The sequence below is a fragment of the Myotis davidii genome, unplaced genomic scaffold, assembly GCF_000327345.1.
Source record: "Myotis davidii unplaced genomic scaffold, ASM32734v1 scaffold62, whole genome shotgun sequence".
NCBI classification, from domain to species: Eukaryota; Metazoa; Chordata; class Mammalia; order Chiroptera; family Vespertilionidae; genus Myotis; species Myotis davidii.
Genome location: NW_006295180.1, coordinates 908,322 through 925,764, shown reverse-complemented (window position 1 = coordinate 925,764; position 17,443 = coordinate 908,322). Strand labels below are relative to the sequence as shown.

The 17,443-nt window shown below is 42.3% G+C and overlaps 1 protein-coding gene and 1 pseudogene across 2 annotated transcripts in view; one reads left to right on the top strand and one right to left on the bottom strand.

Moving 5' to 3' along the window:
* Nucleotides 1-17,443, top strand: part of JARID2 (jumonji and AT-rich interaction domain containing 2) — a 283,368-nt gene that overhangs the window by 2,621 nt on the left and 263,304 nt on the right. The window lies entirely within an intron of this gene.
* LOC102758850 overlaps nucleotides 7,926-17,443 on the bottom strand; it is a 10,342-nt pseudogene continuing 824 nt past the window's right edge.

Sequence of the window (17,443 nt, the reverse complement as noted above, 5' to 3'; positions counted from 1 at the left end):
AGGAGGAGGAGGAGGAGGGCGAGGGCGGCGTGCTCGGCCTCTGCCTTCCGCCTCCAACGCAGCACTGCCCTCCAGGTGAGCGCTAGGAGCCTGTCGCCCTCAAACTAGTGCCCCCGCCTACCTGTGATTCTGACCCATTGTGGAGGTGGAGAGCTGGGAGATGGCTCCTTTCTGTCTGTCAGCAGATCTGCAGATGGTGTGGCATTACATACAACTGTGGTAGTTGGGTCTGCTCATTAATGCTTTAAATAAGCAAGGAAACTTAATTCAGGGAAAGCTTTGCTACATTTGTAGGAGGACCATGTTGTGGATTCAGCCGCCTTGTCATATTTGGCGTGTCTTCTCTGAAGGTGGTGGGATGCCTTTCTGGATGATGCTGCACAGCAGCAACTGTTGCTCTTTCTGGCAGTCTTGCAATACCGTTGGGGGAGCCTCTGCTGTGCCAGCTCTATGCCTATTGAGTATTTTTTAGGGGGCCAGATGAGGGAAGACTTGTCATTGATACTGTGTGCTTGGAAGAGCAACTGGACTCTTAAATCTTAAGATGTTCTGGGTTTAGTTCTTCAGAGCCAGATGAGAAGAGGCTCCCAATCTGAGTATTTCCTTTTCTGTAAAATGGAGAAAGTAATACCTGCCTTTTCCACTTTACTTTCTCGGATGTTATGTGAGATGATGTGCATGAAAGATATAAAACAGTATGCTCTTTCATTGTAAGGTGGCATTATTACTCAAGCTGGTGGAAGGCAGCACATTTCCTACAATTGGTCTCAAAAACCTTAGATGCCTGCCGTGTTGCCATTTAGTTTATTGCCTTAGCAGAGCAGAGTTTGGGGATGGGATTGTAGGTGGCAGGCTTTGGGAGAAATGATTGTTATAATTCATATTAAGTGACATCCTTGAGAAACTCATAAATTGCAGGGTAACCCTCTCTTAATTGTGCTGGGGACAACTTCCACTACAATACCTTCAGTAACCAAAAACATTTGCCTTTCAAAGCCCCAGTCCTCTTGGACAATAAAAACAGTTGCAGGTTTTGCTCTATAGGTATTTTCTGCCCATCTATAATAATAAAAGTGTAATTAGACCTTCCGGACAAAGCTGGGGCTGCGAGGATCCCGGGTGGCAGAGGGAAGCCCGGGTCCCGGGTGCTAGAGGGAAGCTGGTGCTGGCAGCGGGGAGAAGGAAGGCCTACTCTTGCATGAATTTCGTGCATCGGGCCACTAGTCTCTCTATATAAAACCCTAATATTCAAATAGACCGAACGGCAGAACAACCTAACAACTGGACAACCGGTTGCTATGACGTGTGCTGACCACCTGGGGTCGCGTGGAACATTGCGGGCGTCGACAGCAGGCAGCGGAACACAGAACATGATGGGTGTCAGCCGCGGCAGGATGGTGGAGCAGGGAGTGGGGACACCAGACCAAGGTGGGGGCGCTGGTTGCTGTCATCAGGGTGAGCCTCTGGTGGTTACTGAAAATTCTTTGCTCCTGTGCACTGTAGTCCCACTTGGTGCTTGCACCTGCTGCCGGATGCCAGCCCTGCTTGAACCTGCTGCTGGTGCCCAGTGCTGGCCTCAATCACTCGGTGCCGTCAATGGGTACGAGTGGCAGCTGCTGGCCCCGATTGTCCTGAGGGCTTCTCCACCTCCCCCTGTTCCTGAGTGGTGATTGGGGCAGCAGCCGCTGCTCACACCCACTGACAGCATCGGCTTCCCTCACACCCACTGCTGGCACCGGCCCCAGTTGCTCTACGCCATCAGTGGGTGCGAGCAGGGCTGTTGCTGTCAGTGCATGGGAGCAATGGCGGTGGGAGCAGGGCTGCTGGCAGATAGGGAGCCGGGGTGGGAGGGGCTGGGCGAGGGTGTGCAGGATGGGCTGAGAACCGCTCCTGTGCCCACTGCAGCCTGGTGGCCCACAGTTTCTTTCAAGGTGCATGAATTTGTGCACTGGGCCCCTAGTAATACATATAATAATCAGACTTCAAAACCATGTAATTGGTGATTCTTTGTAGCAGGTATAAGTTTGAAATGAAAGTCTCTGCCACATGAGATATGATTCATGCAGTTAGCACAAAAACAAATTACCAGTTTGATTTCCAGGACTGCTCAAGCAGAATTTGTACCACTAGGCCATAAGTTCTAAGTATCTAATTTTCTGATTTAAAAGTGCAGTATGATTTAAAAAATGGGGGAGTGTTTGTTATAAGACTCAATAGCAAGCCCTGACCAGTTTGACTCAGAGTGTGAGCCTAAGGACTGAAGGGTCCCAGGTTCAATTCTGGTCAAGGCCGTGAACCTTGGTTGCGAGCACATCCCCAGTAGGGAGTGTGCAGGAAGCAGCTGACTCGATGTTTCTCTCTCATCGATGTTTCTAACTCTATCCCTCTCCTTCTCCCTCCCTCTCTGTAAAAAATCAATAAAACATATTAAAAAAAAAAAGACTCAATAGCAGGATTTACTAAATTACAATTACGTAAAATTATAAAGAAAAAGGAAAGAAATACACCAAAATATAATGGTAGGATTTATGAGCCTTTCCTCCCCTCACCTTGTTTTACACCCAGTCAGTTTTTTACAGTTCTGGGGACCAAAAACTTGTACACATTATTTAATTGCTATGTTTTTCTTTTTATGGGCTGTTCACATGGTTTTCTCTTTGTCACATAAGTCTAGGGCAGAGGAACTTAGCAGCTATGATTAAGGAAGGAATACTGTAAAGATAAGAGTCCAAAGTGTGTCTTTGCAATTTGAAAGAAAAATAAGTTACGTCCAAATATAACCCAATTTCAGTTATTGTTATCTGGGTTATTATTTTACTGTAGAGAAGTATCTGATTTGTGTATCCCCATAGCCATTGGCTCAAATAGCCAACTAGAAGTATTTGGTACTTTGATGGTATAATGGCAGTTTCTTCTCTCATAGTTAGGTTAAACCAGTTCATGTTGCTAGGCTGAGGGCTATTGACTCACTTCCAAGTGCCTTGGAAATAACTCCAGTGTAATCTTATATATTCCCTGCTCCAAAGGTTATTTTATTTTTTAAAATATATTTTTATTGATTTTAGAGAAAGAAAGGGAGAGAGAGAAATATCAATGAGAGAGATACATAGATTGGCTGTCTCCTGCACAGCTCCCACTAGGGATCAAGCCTGAAACCTGGGCATGTGCCCTGACCAGGAGTTGAACTGGCAACCTCTTGGTGCATGGGGTGATGCTCAACCAACTGAGCCACATCGGCCAGGGCCTAAATGTTATTTTAAATTTACCTTCTTCAGAAAGAGAAAATCTTTTGGAGTATATTACAGGTGTCTGTTACATTCAAAATAGAACTGTTTCCTTTTCTTCCTTTCAAAGATGACATGGGGAAGTCATATTAAGCTTATAGTACATTAAAACACTTGGTAAAGGCTAAGCTGGAATATTTAAAAAAGTATTAAAATATGTTCTTACTGATTTCTGAGAGAGGAAAGGAGAGGGAGAGATGTAGAAACATGGTGATGCGAGAATCATCCATCAGGTGCCTCTTGCATGCCCCCTACTGGGAATCAAGTCTGCAGCCTGTGCCCTGACTGGGAATGGAACTGTTACTGTCTGGTTTATAGGTTGATGCTCAACCACAGAGCCACACTGGCCGGGCTGGAGTATTTTTAATAAAGTGGTTTGTCCTTCAGTATGGTGGTCTCAAGACCCAGACTTGACATTTTTATATGAATGGTTAAAAAGTTTTGTAGTCTTAAGAAATTTAGACTTTGGAAATGTAATTGTACTGTTACTGGTCCACATGTAAGTGTCCCCCAGGATTACAGTAACAGCTTCTGCTAACCACTACCTCTCCAACCCACTTGCCCTGTTTGGCTGCAGAACATCCTGGCTGTGAAACTCTTAGCTAATGGGCAGCCTTGGGGTGTGTGTGTGCCTGTATCCCCTTTGGCTCCCACCCATAGAAAGCTTGCCAAGTGTCAGTTTGTTTCCAAATCTAGTTATTCCAGTTAGTCTTATTATTTCAATTACAGTTAAATATTATGTAATCCTTTGAATGAGTGTGAAAAGACAGTTGGTTTCTATGAAAACTTTAAGATGAATGATTTGGGAACACTTGATAAAAGTGACTTCTTAAAAAATAAGGCAGTTATATTAGACTAGAGGTCTGGTGCATGAAATTCATGCATGGGAGTGGGGGGTGTCCTTCAGCCTGGCCTGTGCCCTCTCGTAGTCCGAAAGCCCTTGGGGATGTCCAACTGCCGGCTTAGGCCCCCTTGGGGAGCCTGGCTTCTGGCCGAGTGGTGCTCCCCCTGTGGGAGCACACTGACCACCAGGGGGCAGCTCTTGCGTTAAGCGTCTGCCCCCTGGTGGTCAGTGCACATCATAGTGACCAGTCATTCCACCATTTGGGTGATTTGCATATTAGCCTTTTATTATATAGGATGGGGGCCCAGCATTGAAAAGACTTGGGGAAAAATCTATTAAGAATTCTGCTTGCACATTGCCATTGATTCCCTTTTAAGAACCAAACTTCATTTATCCCCACATTCCCTTCCCAAGAGAATAAAAGTACACTCGTGTGTTTAAGTTGAAATGTTTATATACATAGGGTACACTATTTTTTTTAAGGTTTTCTGCCAGACAGACTTTACATTAGCTAACCAACTTTGGTCCCTAGCACCTCTGATAAGAGTGCTTCCATTGTATTTAGTCTTAATCCCAAAACATTAAACTAGACACCCTATGTAGTTCATGCTTTGTAATATAGCTCCGAGCGGTCCTCTTGAGTTAATGTGTAATACTTTTACACTTGTGCTATTCACTGGCTAGTAGAGGGCCAAAAGATTAGTGATTTTACACCTAATTTATATATTCAAAAGCTTGTATCTTGTAATCCAGCAACTTTCTTTTCTTAGTTAGGAGATACTGTTGAAGGTGTGTTCTATTTCAGACGTAAAAGGCGAAAGACTTATGCAATCTGAAGAGAAACCAGAGTATGTGTGTTCTATTTCAAATCCTTAAGCCTACCTGTTAATGGAAATGAGACAAAGTGAATCTGTTTATTTATTTACTTAATTTATTTTTTAAATTTATTTTTTTAAATATGTTTTTATTGATTTCAGAAGGAAGGGAGAGGGAGTGAGAGATAGAAACATCAGTGATGAGAGAGTATCATTAATCGGCTGCCTCCTGCATGCCCTCCACTGTGGAATCAAATTGTGAACTCCTGTGACCTCCCCGGTTCATAGGTCGATGCTCAACCACTGAGTCACACCGGCTCAGTGGTTGGAATCAATTACTTTTTTCTTTCCATCTTTCAGGTAGTTCTTCTCTTTATTCCTCTGACCACCCCTGCAAGCCTCAGTTGCTTTCCAGGCCCAGTCTTTGTGTCTCTGGTTCCTTTTTTCCCATACACCTTTTCTTTTCCTTTTTTTTTTATTGATTTCAGAGAGAGGAAGGGATAGGAGAGGGAGAGAGGTATAGAAACATCAATGATAAGAGAGAATCTCTGGTTGACTGTATAAACTTTTTCCATACTTGTCTCATTGCACTCTTCCTTCACCCTAGGAGGTGGGAACTCGGATGACTTTGGTTTTGATATAGTATTGCTACTTGTCTACTTTTTTGTAGACAGTTTGAGTGAGATTTTTCTTATCCTTTTACTAGTTTTTTATCTTTATTGGGGCTTTAGTCAACCTTATTAGCCTTCTGACAGCGTCACGCTTTTTAAAAAGGGGTTTTCCTTCATTTCTCATTCAGAGTAAAGTCATTAAAAGTAGAGCAGAACCATGTAGGAAGTGGGGCACTGTCTGGACACCCTGCTTCTCCTAGTCCAGTAATCATGCCTCCTTCCAGGAGTTCCTGTTCCTATCACTCCGTGCAGGTGGCTTTTATCTTTCTTGTTCTTGTAGGATGTCTGGGATGGGGACGGACCTATGTTTTGCATATGGAGATCCTGTCCCAGAGGGTGAAGTGTAGGTGACCTGAGTGAGCAACTGGACTACAACCCTGGGCCTTGGGTGTCTGAGTTTCTTTCTATCACTGTGTGTCTTGTCACAGATTGTATTGTTCTGGTGAGGATGCTGCTCTCCCTCCTAGAGTTCTCTCTGCCATTTGAAGAAATGCCAGAAGAGCTTGGATTGTAGAAAACACTCTAGATGGCCACATAACACTCACCCCTCCTGAAAGAATCCTAAGTGAAGACCCCATCAGTTCTGAAAAAACTATCCACATTTATTATTTCCGTAGTGAGTTCACATGAGAAAAAGAGGCTAAGACCATTTTACAGAAGAGAAACTGATGGAAGCAAATAGATATTGGCCAGATAGTTAATGGCTGTAGCCCCTCAGAAGGTGAGAAAAGGCTATAATATGGGCTCTGGCAGCCCCTGCAGAGTTCTTTTGCTTGAGAAAGTTGGGGAAGTTAAGGCAGTTTCTTGGCTTCCAGGAACAGGAGTGTATCCATCTTGAGAGCATGTTTGTATTTGTTGTAATTTTTAAACACCAGTTGGTGGAGCTACCCTCTCGTCCCCAGCTGGCTGTCTCCTTGAGTCCTCATTGGAAAAAGAACTGAGATCCCATTACCCCTTGGGATACTTGTGTGCTCAGTATTTTTATAGGTGGCCACCACCTTACCCTCTCCCTTGTACCTGAGGGCCAGTGTAGGCTGCACCAGCTCTGCAGGCCTCTGAGAACCCATTTGATTTCGTAGGGCTGTAACAAATAGGCTTCAATACTTTTTCTGGCATTTGCATTGCCTGTGACTTTGCTGCTTAGGGGACCATGGGGCACTGTGGGAAATCGTTTGCCCTCAAATCCTCACCGGGGTCTGGGCCTTCCGGTAAACAAAGGCTGTCCAGATATGTTAATGAGGCAGCATGAGTAATGGGAACATTATACATAATTACTCACATATTCATAGGATGTGTGAGGGTGTTAGAAAAGGGAACCCTACTGGCAGAAATTCTTGAGAGCTGTTCTTGAGAGCTGGTGCAGCCTAAAAAGCCTAAATTGGATTTTAAGTTCTAATTTTGTAAGTCGGTCAGGCTCCACCACCCATGAAGAGGAAGACCAGTGAGCTTTGAAGTATTATCAACAGCAGTGTTTAGTTACTACGAATCCTAGAAGGTTAATAAACTAAATATAGTAGTCACATTTTTGCCCTTTCCTGCACATATTTCCTCCAATGCAACCAGGAATTCTTTTCCACCAATATTTTTCTGGGATGGGGGGAGGAGTGAGAGGAGTAGGTTTTGTGTGTCTGTTTCCCATCAGGAGACCCTCTGGTTTACTGGGACAGGAGCCCAGGTATGTAATGGTGGAATCATCCAGAATGTGGGAGACCTTTTGGCACCCTCTGTTATTGCTCTCTTTTTACATCTGGGTGGTTCTTTCTCCATTATTTCCTAACCACATTTTGGTTAGGGCTGCATCTACAATGGTTGAGTGTGTTATCTCTTGGTTCTCATTTCTGCCAGCTGTTAAAGTGTTTGGTGCCTGTGGGGGCAGAAACAGGTGCCAGGAGGAAATGAGAAGGGATTAGGACTGAGCATGTGTTTCTTGCATTTATTATTTCCATAGGTTTATAGAAAGGGGACTGAATGAATGTTTGTTCTGTTAAGCAGCAGTTGGATATAGACATTATTAAAACTTGGAGAGTTTTGTGCTTTATGTAGATGCCTTATTACTAGTGCATGGGCTTCAGAAATGTAATGCCTCAGATGTGAACAGACTTGTTTTGAATACAGGGTGGGGCAAAAGTAGGCTTATATTAGTAGTTGTTCCTATGGAAAATAATGCAATAGTTAATAAGTAATAATAGTAATAATAGTTATAAGTAATAAACTCTCTGTTACATACCTACAACTGTAAACCTACTTTTATCCCACCCTTTTTATAGAGTACCTATGGGGTAATGGACAAGATTGGGAATATGAGCTGAGTTCAGGGTTTGGCCTCACAGTGAGCGTACTGGCTCTGTGACCCATAGTGAGGCACGTAACCTTGCTGAGCTGCTTCCTCATTGGAAAACTTGTCTGTGTACCTACAGGCTTGTTGCTGCGAGAGCCAGCGAGATTTTTTGATGTGAAAGCACTCCATAAACTGCATATTCCTACACAAATGCTTAATGTATTATTACACAATTGGAAGTCACCAATCTGGAGACATTGGGCCTGCTGATAGCCTTCCTAGCTGACTCAGAAATAAATGAATCAATTGAATTCTGTACTTTGCCTCTATTTTTTTTGTGTGTGTGTTTAAATTTTTAAAAATTGATTTTCAGAGAGAGAGGAAGGGAGCGGGAAAGAGAGAAACATTGATTGATTGTTTCCCATACTAGCCCCAATGGGATGGAACCCACAACCTGGGTATGTGCTTGACTGTGGGTGAACCAGTGACCCTTCGGTGCATGGGACAGTGCTCATCCAATGGAGCCACACTGACCAGGGCTGTACTTTGCCTCTTAATTTACCAAATGAATGGCAAGATATTCTAAAATGCATTTTGGGATATAGAACAAGGCTTTAAAGATTAGAAGGTGATGTAATCGCTTTCCACCCTTAAACTCTGTTTTTTTACTTTTTATTTTTCTTTATTGATTTGAGAGAGAGAGAGAGAGAGAGAGAGAGAGAGAGAGGAGAGAGGAAGGGAGAGAAACATCGATTTGTTGTTCCACTTGTTTATGCACTCATTGGTTGATACTTGTATGTGCCCTGACCAGGGATTGAACCCACAAGTTGGTATATCCGGACGACCTCTAACCAACTGAGCTACCGGGGCCAGCTCCCCTTTGTTTGTCATTGAATCTCTTCTGTATTATTCAACACTTGACTTGCATACTTGTCTGGGGGAGAATTAGAATGTGAGAATTAAGATTGGAGTGGCACTGAGTCTGCACAGAGATGTTTAAACTGGATCCTGGAGCAATAGTCCTTGATATTGAAAATCTGATCATGATCCCCTCAGTGGCTCTCAGGGTCAGGTCTAAATCAGCTTTTATTGTCAACACAGCCTAAAAAGCCCTTCTAGATCGATCTTGGGCCTATCCTGTCACCCATTTCAGTTCAGCTGAGCCCAGGCTCTTAGTCTTTTCATGTCCTGGTTCCTCAACTTGCTCACTAAACAGATTACCTGAAGAGCCCACCTAGCCTGTCTGAGGCCTAACTGGACAGCCTCCACCCCTTTCCCAAGTTAGGCAGAGCCAAGCTCCCTTTCTTTGTTGACCTGACTCCTCACATCTACCTCTAGGTACTGGAATTATTGTTTACACGTCTCATCTTATTAACCCCTCAAGAATAGGGGCTCAGTTTTATAAGTTGTCACACAGTTAAGGAATATTTGTTCAATTACGGGGTATTTAAAAAAAATAGTGGTGCAAGGGGATTACTATGGATCTAGAAGAAAAAGATGAGCTTAACTAATGAGTTTTTTTTTTTTTTTTTTATTTGTGTGGTGTGGAAGAAGGGAGGGAAAAAGAAAAGTGTACATTAGAGAGAAATGTGTCAGTACCTGAATCAAGTCTGCCACCTTTTGGTGTTCAGGATGACCTCCAACCAACTGAGCCACACAGCCTAGGGTTTAATCAGTTTTATAGCTGAGAAAGCCTGAGGTGTCTAGTACTGTTACGTGACCTGCCTGAGATTGCATGTTTTATCAGTGACACACCAGGACATGAAATCCAGCCGAATACAGACAGGCTTTGGACATCTCTTTCAGAGATGTTTCTTTCTGCCAGGTGTATTCTCCATAATTGCAGTAATTGATTGATTTTTCACAGAAAAGTAAAAAGCTACATGTAATCCTCATACCTAATTAGGCCAATTCATTTTTTTCCATTTTGCAAAAATTTATTTACTAGGGGTCCGGTGTACGGATTCGTGCACCGGTGGGGTCTCTTGGCCTGGCCTGCACCATCTTGCAATCTGGGGACCCCTCGGGGGATGTCGGACTGCTGGTTTCGGCCCATTCCCCGCAGGCCAGGCCGAGGGACCCCTCACCAGTGCACAAATCCGTGCACCAGGCTTCTAGTATGCATATAAGAACTTTGGTTAATCTCTTCCTGCCCTCCCACCTGCCACCTTCCCTCTTAGATTCATCAGTCTGTTCCATGTTTCCATGCCTGTAAGTTGAGTGTCTGCCTCCTGGTGGTCAGTGGGTGTCCTAGGTTCTGGTTGAATGGTCGAATGGTTGAACAGTAACTTAGGCTTATATATATATATAGATAGATAAGAAATCATTCAAATCAGGCAGCTTACACAAAGATAGAAAACCATGGTAATTGCACACCAACGTTCTTGTACTTGGAGAAAAATAGTTTATATATATGGGTTTATACTTAAGTGCTGTTCTGTTGTGTGCTTTTTGCATTTATGTCTTAGTTATTAAAATATGATTCTGCATCTGACTCTGTACCTGACAGTTTTCCTTGCCTTGTCTGATTTTGATAGCCTTTTCACAGTTTGGGGCTGTTGTATAAAATCACCTGTGCAGTATGCTTTACCTGTGTCTTTTGGCACTTAATTCCAATTTACTGAGTGGAATTACAGACTTAGAAGTGCCTGTGTTTATGTTCAGAACCCTCTTACCACATTGCTTTCTGGGAGAAAGGCTGTACTAATTTATGGTCCCACAGGTAGTATGTGTGAAGCCAGAGGATTTGTTTGTTTGTTGGCTTTTAAAAACTAACACAAAAGCACTTGTAATGAGTTGTAAAGATGTCAGTAGAGTTTTACTTTAGTTTCTGTTTTCTTTCCTTGTCCTCTCAGAGCATTAAAACTAAATGAGATAAGATATGTGAAAGCACTTTGTAAAGAAAATTGCCTTAAACACACAATGTGTTATTAGTCAGAATGCTTGCAGTAGCACAGGGAAGAAGAGAGTGTATAATTGTATAATTACATATTTTATATTTATGGAATACTTTTTTTGTGTAGGCATAATATACTTTAAGGTGACCCAGAATCTCATATGTGATTTTGGCCTCATTTGTGAGGGGTGGGGTTTGTATGGTTACAAAAGTTTCATTTGGCTCTGGCTTGGAAGACCATTAAATTAAATACCTCAGCTATATTCTGGTTGTTTGTTTCATATACGTACTTGTATATACCGCACCTCATTCCAAAAAGGAATTATGGCCATAATGAGCAGTCATCCCTGGAGCAAATAATTTTTGCTTTGACCTGACTTAAGTTCACTTTCTAAATCCAAAAAGTGGCAACCAGATTAAAATATGGGCAGTGAGCAGTTGTCCTTCTCAACCCAGAAGTGTTTGGTCTGAGTAGCTTTTTGTTTTTAGCTTTGAAAAGTTGACCTAAAACTTAAATTAAAGGCGAGTTTTGTTAGGTAGTATTGGTATTGACATCCCGACAGAATTTTAATCTGAAAGAATTTTAAAGATGCATGAAAGTAATCCCCAGTGGTGATGACATACTCAAGTGGCAGAGATCAGATTTCTGTTTAAATGCCAATACAGTTTATCACTTTTTTCCATAGTGTAAGGGACCATGGAGGATCTGGATTTAATAATGAAGTTCTTTTTTTAGTGGAGGCGATTGGTAGATGTTACAGCATGAGTCAGCGTTCTGTGTCTTTAAAAATGTTTTCAAATACTCATTCTATATCCTAATCCTCAAAACTACTGTTAGAATTCCAGACCATTGTGGTTTAAACTTACCTGGAATCTGAAAGGTGGCTGGCTGACAGGGTGAATGGAAAACTCTTTTAAAATAAAGAACACATTTGGCTTGCCTGATTGTCCCAGAGTCTAGGCTCTGGGCATATCTGAGCCATGGGCCAAGGCTCCTGGTCAAGGGGTTGGGGAATACTTCTTTCAGTTCAGTTGGACTCTACCCGCCTCCACAGGCCAGCTCAATATAAACATCAATTAGTCTTACAGAAATTCCTGCTACTACTACAGACTTCAAAGCTTCATGTTGTACCAAATTTTTGTCTAGATGAGAAGCACACTCTGTTGTACTTGTGATAAATCAGAACTCTAATGATGCTATTAAAGTGGGTTTTCTTATGACCCCGGTAAGCTGAAAAGCATGGGAGTTGGGGAGGATGAGTCTGATTTGGAAATATCTGAAGCTAAAAAGTGGTGTTTTTCTCTTCCTTATAATTCTACTCCCTGCTCCAAATGAGTGATGTGATTGCTACTCCAACACTGACGCGGCCTAAAATGAAACACATTTTCTACTCAACTGGCCTTTTTTCCTTTCCTCCTTCTATGAGACTTGCTGCAGTTGTCATGTTATTTCTTTCCAGAATTTATTGGAGCAGTAGGCAAAGCCTCGTGGGGGAGTATAAATGATGATTATAAAGAACAGTCAGTTTACCTAGCAAGGCCATTATTTTTGACTTGCAAAAGCTTTTACAGTCAAACATTGTTTGCTTACAGTTGTTTAATACAAACGAAGACCTTACTGGTACATATTATGAGGAATTCTTTTTTGTATATAGAAGTCATCTCAGTAAAGAACAGAACACCTTGCCCAGGCATAACTGCTTGTTTCTCTGGACAGGTATTAGGTATAGGCCTGGGATGGTGCATCACATCACGGTCGCTTTTGTTTTCTCCCATTAACAGCAAATAATCCTCTCTGCTGGGTGTTAACTTTTTTTTTTTTAATCCTTACCCAAGGATATTTTTTCCATTTATTTTATTATTATATATATTTTTTGAGAGTGGAAGGGAGGTTGAAGGGGGGAAGGGGGAGAGAAAGAGAGAGAGAGAGAGAGAGAGAGAGAGAGAGAGAGAGAGAGAGAAAGAAATATCCACATGAGAGACACATCCCACATGTGTCCTAACCAGGGCTGGGAATCTAACTGCAACTGAGGTATATACCCTTCACCAGGAATCGAACCCACAGCCCTTTGGTCTGTGGACCGATGCTCTAACCACTGAGAACCTGGCCAGGGCAAATGCTTTTTAAAGGTGTTAAGTAATACCTTAAAAAAAGGTAATAAGCTTGCCTTTGGAGTTTTCTCCTTCTAACTGCTTTCTGCCCAATCTATGAATTCAAAAATAGATTTAAAACTAAGGGACTTGTATGAGTTGGTGGTGACACTGAATAAATATGTTTAAATGGTTGATTCTAGTGCATTTAAAGCTCACACTATAGCTTTAGGGAAATAGGAAGGCTAAAGTTGCAGTTTTTATTTTTTGGGAAATTAAAGTTCACCCTCATGGCATGGCACTTTACAGCCTAACTAACAGTATATATATTCTTGGTATGTATCCTTTCTGTTGTACCTTTAGCAAAGTGTCAGTTCTTTTAGCCTTTTTTAAAAAAACTCTTCTTATATCCCCAACTTATTTCAGTTCTTTCGGAAGTTCAACTATTTTTCTTTCCATGTTTCAGTGGTAGTTCAAGACAAAAGGCAATTTAGGCATCTCAGTCTTTCCCTGAGTGACTTTGGATGCAAATACAATTTTTTTCCTCTTAACAATTCAGTGGTTTTTAGTATATTTAGAGTTGTGTAATCATCGTCACCATTCATTTTAGAACATTTTTATCACCTGAAAAAGAAACTCCATACCCGTTGGCAGTCACTTCTCATTTCATCCCAGTTCCCCCAGTCTCTGGCAACCACTAATTTACTTTCTGCTCTATGAATTTGCCTGTATAAGACACTTCATATAAATTGAATTATACAATAGGTAGCTTTTTGTGACTAGCTTCTTTCACTTAGCATGTTTTCAAGGTTTGTTTATGTTGTATCACATATCAGTACTTCATTCCTTTTTATGGCCGAATAATATTTCATTGTATGGACATACCACGTTTTTGCTTATCCATTCATTAGCTGATGGACATGTGGGTTTGTTTCCACCTTTTGGCTATTAATGAATAAAGCTGCTATGAGTATTTCTGTATATGTTTTTGTGAGGTTGCCCTACTCTAGAAATACCTTGAATTATAAAATTGTGCACATGCATTATTACTGAATTTATTTACCTCTGTTTTACTAACCTGCTAAGCTGTTACTCTCAGCTTTTGTTTTTGAGTCTCCTCTGTTCTGTTCAGCAGTGCCATGAATCCTCTGCTTCTGGGGCAGTTGCCTTGTCTCAGATTCTCATTTCCTCCCTGCCTGACTGGCCCTCTTCACTATGTGTGTGGGTGCCCAAGAGTGGTCTTATTTCTTCTGTCCTTCTGTACACTGTAAACACTGTTTCCGCACATTTATGCTAGAACCAGATGCTTCATTTGTTTAAGTGTGAAAAAAAGGTGGGACTTTGAATTTCATCATGGGGTGAGTTACTTTTTGTTGGTACGCAGGTGTTTTTGGCTGTAGTTGTGGGTCTTCAGAAGCATCTTCACACAGCATTTACCACATAGTTTTGGGAGAGGTAGAGTTTAAAATGCTGGCTCCTCTGGGAGTGCAGAGAAGGACGAGGAACTATTTTCCTGCTTCAGTTTTTTTTTTTTTTTTAACTTTCTTATTGTTAGCTATGTTGTCATTCTTTGGCAAAGCACTATGAGGAATAGAACTATCTACCTAGAAATTCTCCCTGATTTTCATGCTCCCTCCAAACCTGCTTTACCTAAATGAAAAAATACTTAAAAAGGCCATTCATAGTGAATTCTTTTAAGAAATGGAATTCTTTTAAGGAGGAGGGATGGTGCCATGTTTTCTTTTCCCTTTTTTCTTTTTCTTTTAGAAAGACTACTAATGTTTGGTATTTTAGTTGGTATTATTTGCTTTTTTTAAAAAAATATATTTTATTGGTTTTTACAGAGAGGAAGGGAGAGGGATAGTTAGAAACATCAATGAGAGAGAAACATCGATCAGCTGCCTCCTGCACACCCCCAACTGGGGATCAAGCCCGCAACCAAGGTACATGCCCTTTATTGGAATCGAACCCGGGACCCTTCAGTCCACAGGCTGGTGCTCTGTCCATTGAGCCAAACCAGTTAGGGCCCATGTTTTCTTCTGGTTTTTCTGATTTTTACCAGATTTATTTCCCCAAGTTGGTGTGAAATTGTTGAGATGAGATTGGCCTCTTGTTTGAATCAGGCACTGTTTGCTAATTTTTAAGTGTTCAGGGAAAGTGTGCAGCAGTAGAGGCTGGGTGTTGAAAAACTCAGGTGGCCTGAGGGTGCCCCAAAGCCTTTAGAGAAGTGGGGGTGCATCTCTGCATCTCTGGGAGGAGTGAACATCTTGGTGTGGATGTCTGGGCCTTTTCTCGAGGTTCCTGGTGTGTCTGTCATCAGCATTTGGAATCTTATTTATTACAGAGTGCTCTCAAGTTCAGTGTAAAGAAAAAATGTCCTTCCCAATGATATTAATCATGCTTTGTCAAACTCCAGTTTTTCAAGTACAGCATTCTGTTCCAAATTGACTCTTGTGCTTAGGTCATGGATTTGGCTTACCTAATGGGGAGTTATATTCCATATTTTTTCTGTAGTGGTCAAATAACCAGGAAGTTTCAAGGTTATATACCTTCTTCAATTTTGGAAGGTAGATGTGAGTGAGTGTGTATGCGTGCATGTGTGTATGAATAAGGAGGAGTTACTGTTTTAAACTTTGCATTATTTAACTGGAAATCTGTGTTCTGCCGAGCTTTGTGTGGTGTACCTATAACCTGTACACATACTTGTGCTTTTTCAAAAGCAAATGCCATATACCTCCTACTAAAATTGCTTATTAGAGCTAATTTTAAAAATTGAGTTAGAACTGCCCAATAATGTAATGCAGAATATTTCCCAATAATGCCTAGGTTAACAATGATAGTCTTGCTGTATTGTGCAAAAAAGGCTTCTGTTCAGACCCAGCTGGGTTTCAGGCTTAATTCATTGCTCTATGGTGGGATCACCACAGCTGCTGTGGGGCCTTTACAAATGCAAAAAAGCTGTCAGTGTTTGTTTCATCAGCTGCATAAGTGATGAGGCCAAGTTGAGGAATCCATTCCAGTGCGCATTGTGCAGGCTGTAGCCATTATTGTTTACAGAATTAGTGTGTTGGAGCTTTAAAATAGTTGGCACATCGACCGTCCTTTAAAAGCACAAGACTAAGGGACAGGACCATTTGGTTGTTCTTATAATGTTGGCTGAATGCGGCTAGTCCTTGTCTTTAACAGTCACTGATCCAGTCTGTGTTGTGGGACTGACCCTCTTTTGGACAAGGTGGGGGCTCTGAAATCTTGTCTCTTTAGTTCTGCATCTCAAATGTAGGTTTGCATTCATTCTTTTAGTAAGTTTTTCAGAGTTCCATAATTGTAATTGAATTTTAAAGCCTTAATCATCCTCCCTGCTCCAAATAAATATGGGATTGTCAGCGGGGACTCTAAATAGCTGTACAGTAACATTCTGGATTCAGTGCTGTGGGATTTATTTTGTGAAGTGATATTGCTTTGGGAATTGCCTTCATTTCTACCCATGGAGACAGACAGAGGTTAAGGCTATTTCTTGGCTGCAGAAAGACCCTCTGGACAGGTCACTTTCCAATCAATTAGTGGGTCTCACTGCAGGGCCCATCAGTGGCTGTTGACCTGGGATAGCCATAGCAGCATGTCCAGTCTCCTTTGGGCTGGACACTCATGTGTTTGGGACATGTATCCATGGTCTTTTGCTGGATAGTGTGGAATTGTCCCAGCCCTCCTTTTATTTTAATGTGATTTATTTCCAGTCCCCTTCTCAGCTTCAGGGGTCTTTCTGGTCATGCTTCATGGAAGCTGGAGGGCACTGGTGGAGGCCGGTCTGTACAGGGTTTTTTTTGGGGTGGTGGTGGTGGTTCAAACAGTGTTTATTGAATGTAAAGTAACCCCAACCCCATGGGGAAAAAGTTCCAAGGAGAACAGAATAATACAGATTAAATACCCACCTGTGCATTCACTCTCGTGCCTCTCTCTCTCTCTCTCTCTCTCTCTCTCTCTCTCTCTCTCTCTCTCTCTCTCACACACACACACACACACACACACACACACACACATCCAAACTTGACAGTGACAAATCAAACACCTGCTTCCTCCAGCCTGAGTGATGGCTGTTAGGAGGTGGTTCAGAGGTGGTGCTCCAGAATGGTTTTTTTTTAAAAAAATATATTTTATTGATTTTTTACAGAGAGGAAGGGAGAGAGATAGAGAGTCAGAAACATCGATGAGAGAGAGACATCGATCAGCCGCCTTCTGCACATGCCCCACTGCGGGTGTGCCCGCAACCCAGGTACATGCCCTTGACCGGAATCGAACCTGGGACCTTTCAGTCCACAGGCCGACGCTCTATCCACTGAGCCAAACCTGTTTCAGCCAGAATGGGTTTTAATAGCAGCAGCCTGTCCCACCCTGCCCTGCCCCAGAGAGCTGGGGTTCCTAGGAGGTAGGTGGCAACTCTTCCCCACTCTGCCGCAGACGCTTCTTGGCTCGGATCTTATTCATAGCCTCTTCAATGGAGCATGTGTCCCTCTTTTTGGCCATGGGCACACAGCCATAGGTCCTGTTTGCCTGCCGATAAGGTGGC